The sequence below is a fragment of the Hevea brasiliensis genome, chromosome 12 (genome assembly GCF_030052815.1).
Source record: "Hevea brasiliensis isolate MT/VB/25A 57/8 chromosome 12, ASM3005281v1, whole genome shotgun sequence".
Lineage (NCBI taxonomy): Eukaryota > Viridiplantae > Streptophyta > Magnoliopsida > Malpighiales > Euphorbiaceae > Hevea > Hevea brasiliensis.
The window spans coordinates 59,728,213-59,733,092 of NC_079504.1; positions in this window are offsets into that span (position 1 = coordinate 59,728,213).

Consider the following 4,880-nt stretch of genomic DNA (forward strand, 5'->3'; position numbering starts at 1 on the left):
TCCGATCAAGGTATCATTAGCTAAGGGTTAAGGATGCGGATGTGCCTAAGACTGCATTTAGAACTCGGTATGGGCATTATGAATTCCTGGTGATGCCATTTGGGTTAACAAACGCTCCAGCAGCATTCATGGACCTTATGAACCGTATCTTCCATCCATATTTAGATCGGTTCATAGTGGTCTTCATTGATGACGTCCTGGTGTATTCCAAGGATAAAGTAGACCATGATGAGCATTTGAGAATTGTTCTGCAGACTCTAAAAGAGAAGAAATTGTATGCTAAATTGTCCAAGTGTGAGTTCTGGTTGAATGAGATTGCATTCCTTGGACGTGTAGTATCAGCTGAAGGGATTAGAGTGGATCCCAAGAAGATTGAAGCAGTGATGGAATGGAAGCCTCCCAGAAATACAACTGAGATCAGAAGTTTCTTGGGGTTAGCTGGATATTATAGAAGATTTGTAAAGGGATTTCCCCTGATAGCTGCTCCAATGACCAAATTACTACACAAGAATATGAAATTTGACTAGAATGACAAGTGTCAAGCTAGTTTTGAGAGGTTGAAGGCTATGTTGACAGAGGCACCAGCAGCACACAAACCCAATGTCCGAAAAGACTTTGTAGTCTATAGTGATGCCTCACACAATGGGTTAGGTGTGTACTCATGTAAGAAGGGAAGTGGTCGATATGCTTCCAGGTGCATTAAGGCCACATGAAAAGAATTACCCTACTCATGATTTAGAGTTAGCGAATTATCTTCGCATTAAAGATATGGAGGCATTACTTGTATGGAGAAAAATGCTACATATACACGACCATAAGAGTCCAAGTATCGCCAACCTGCATGAACTAAATTGGAGACAGAGGCGATGGATTGAATTCCTGAAAGATTATGATTGTGTGATTGACTACCACCCTGGAAAGGCAAATGTAGTTGCTGAGGCTTTAAGCAGGAAATCTATTGTAGCATTAAGATCTCTGAATGCCCAACTGTCCTTAACTCATGATGGAGTTATTTTGGCTGAGTTGCAAGTGAAGCCAATCATATATGATACAGAGGATGGGCGTAAGACATATGAGAAATTAATGGCTATTATGGGCAAAATCATCAAGGGAAGGAAATCAATATGAAGTGAAAGAAAATGGGTGCTCAGATTTATAAAGAAAGAGTATGTGTACGGATGATAAAGAGTTGAAAACCAGATTCTGAAAGAAGCACATAATGGTGTATGCTATGCACCCAGAAGCACAAAAATGTACCATGACTCAAACTCGACATCGGGTGGCCGTGTATGAAGAATGACATAGCTGACTATGTAACTAGATGCTTGACATGTCAGTAAGTCAAAGCAGAACATCAAGTTCCATCAGGGTTGCTACAGCTTATAAGCATACCTGAATGGAAATGGATCGAGTCACTATGGACTTTGTCGCTGGTCTACCTCTCACTCAAGAAGCATGATGCAAGATGGGTGATTGTGGATAGGTTAACCAAATCAAGACATTTTTTGCCATCGAATCGACTACTCACCGGAAAAGCTAGCGGTGTACATCGCTGAGATAGTTAGACTACATGGAATTCCACTTTCCATTATATCTGATAGAGACCCGAGGTTTACATTTAGATTTTGGAAGAAATTACAAGAATCCTTGGGCACACAACTCCATTTTAGTACAGCTTTTCATCCTCAGACGGATGGACAGTCAGAAAGAATAATCCAGGTAAATTTTGAAACTCATTGAGTTATTGCAAATAATAAACTGATAATAATGATAGTAATAACTGAATATGTGTGATAGGTCTTCGAGGATATGCTGAGAAGTTGTGTTATTGAGTTTGAGATAAGTTGGGACAGATACCTTCCACTAGCAGAATTTGCATATAATAATAGCTGTCAAGTTAGCATACAAATAGCACCCTATGAAGCACTGTATGGGAGAAAATGTAGAACACCTGTATGTTGGACAGAATTGGGTGAAGATAAGCTAGTGGGGCCAGACCTGATAAAACAGACAGAGGAAAAGGTGAAACTGATAAAAGCCAATTTGAAAGTTGCCTCAGACCGACAGAAATCTTATGCTGACTTGAGGAGAAAAGACATTGAGTCTGAAGTTAGCGAGAAGGTATTTGATGAGAATCAAGCTACATCCATGACAAAGGATTTCATCCAAGGTCCAATTACTAGAGCTAGAGCTAAATCACTTCAGAATTTAATTTGTGAAATCATAAGGAGCAAGGAGTATAAGCTGGAATGGCATGATGAAAAATATAAAGGATTAAATTTGGTGAAAAATATGCTTGGAAGTGACTAGGTGTCATGTGGAGCATTAGATTACATGGAATAACCTGTGGACATGCATGCACCAGATCCAACCCATGTACATGTATCTGCTGGCACCTTTTTCAAGGAATATTCCTTGCTGTTATAACCACCTCTCTTTTGGACTTAAATGCCCTTACTTGCTACTGTATTAAATTTACTTTTTGTAAGGAGTTTTTAGTCTTTCGATAGATTAATTTTTGTTTGGACTTAAAGCTCCTTACAGCTGTTACTAAAGTAGGGATATTTTTATCTTTAGCTTTGAAGCCAAGAGGCTATAAATACAAGTGTAATGAGAGAGTGGAGGACACACTTTGAATATTAATGAAAGATTGTTTCTGCTCCTTTAGTGAGTAAATTGGCTATTGCCTTTGTTCTTGTGAAGCTCATTAACTTGCTGAGATTTCTATCTTGCAAGGTTTAATGTGCATAATATTCTTGGTTTATTCATTCTCCTATGAATTAGGTCAAGAATCCAATTTCTGATATTTTCTTTGAATTACACAACAATCTGATTGTGCTGGTTCAAAGAATCAAATTCATACATCTTGATTTGGTGCTTTCCATATTGTTCATTTAATTCTTGAATGTGGGTTTTCAAGTTACCAATTGCTTGAAGGTTCACATCAGTTTTGGTATCAGAGCAAAGAGACGTCCAAACAAGGTAGATTCTCTATTTGCTTCTTATTCTTTGTGTTTGTTACCTTCTTCATAGTTGTTATTTGGCTCTTGGGGTTTAGTTTGACCTGTTTGTTTAAAAATTTGTTTTGTTGAGTTTGTCTTAGGGTTTTGGGTTAATCAAGCCAAAGCCATTATTCTAGCTATCCATCTTGCTTCCTTCATTTTGATATCAAGCATGAGAGATTATTTGGGTCATTGAGTTCGACTTACCAATTTGGCACAAACTGTACCAAAGATTATTTGGGTGTGTTTAAGACGTTGGGTGTAAATTTTGGGGGTGGTTTGATATTGTTTGCCTGCTGAACCAAAATTTTACGGCAAACCCACCCGATCAAATCAAGTTCACATAGCAAATAGACCCAAAAATTCCTGAAAATTTACAGGGTGTTTATACCCCATATCAGTAGTTCCCAAATTAAATTTCAGCTTAAAATTCATCCGTTTGTGTGGGGAACCAAAATTTTGCGGCAGACCCGATCAAATTAAGTTCACATAGCAAATCAGCCCAGAAATTCCTGAAAATTTACAGTTGTTTTTGCCACATTTGAGCTATTCTCAAATTAAATCTCACCAAAATTTAACCGTTTGTGTGGGGAACAAAATTTTATGACAGACAAGATTAAATTTGGTTTACATAGTAAACTCACAAGAAAAGCCTGAAATTCTAGCAGAATTAGTCAAGATCGATTGCATTTGCCTTCTCAATTTCAGATCAAAATACACTCGCTTGCTTGGTGATCCTAAATTTATGCAATTCTTAGTGTATTGTGTGAATCACTGTAATTGTGATAAGTTGGTGGCATACTTGGATATTTAAGCTTGATATCTCTTCTTTAGGTTGTCTCTTTTCTAGGTTACTACTCTTTTATTTTGGTGTCTTCTTTCTTGATTCCTTATTGCATTACATTTCCATACTTGAGCTTTTCTTTTCTTGACTTCTTGAGTCACATTATTGCTTTTTTACTCATTTTGATCCTTCACGTTCAAGAATTTTATTTTGTATTAAATTTTTGTGAGTACAAATCTTGGTTTGAGTTACTTGAGTTTGATAAGAACTTGTGGACATAGCCAAGAGAGGTAAAAGGCACAGAGTGGTGAGTTCATAAGAGGGGAAAAGCCTTGTTGAGTTAAACACGAGTGGAGTGTCCCCTGTTGAGTGTAAACACGTAAGGGAGTGAGTGAGGTGTTTTCTTTACACTAACCATTTTCTTGCAGTGTCCAAAACATGTCTAGAAGGGGTGATGGTAGTGAGGGGGAAGGTGAAAATCCATTCTACATGCAGGCTGTCAGACAATAATTTGAAAGAATGAATGTTGTGTGCAATGGAATCATAGATAGGTTGGAAAGATTGGAGCAAAGAGATAGGCAAAATGAGAGAAGGCCAAATAGGAGGGATCTTGTACCTCCCGTAGTTGAATCTGATGAAGATGAGGTTGATAACTATGATTTTGAGGTTGAGAGACCTAGGGGGTAGGTATGAGAGAACAAACAAGATAGGAGGAATGGGGATAGGAGGATAAGAAGAGAGGAACGAGAGAGGAATAGGGTAGATGACAATATCAAAAGTATTAAAATGAGCATCCCTTCTTTCCAAGGGAAAAATGATCCGGATGTGTATCTAGAATGCGAAAGGAAGGTAGAAGCTGTGTTTGATTGTCATCACTATTCAGAGGAGAAGAAAGTAAAGTTAGCAGCAGTAGAATTTACTGATTATGCTTTGGTATGGTGGGATCAAGTGTTGATTAGTAGAAGGAGAAATTATGAGCAATCAATTGCAGCCTGGGGTGAGATGAAATCTATAATGAGAAGGAGATTTGTTCCTAGTCATTACTATACAGAGCTACATCAGAGGTTACAAAGATTGACTCAAGGTTCTAAAAG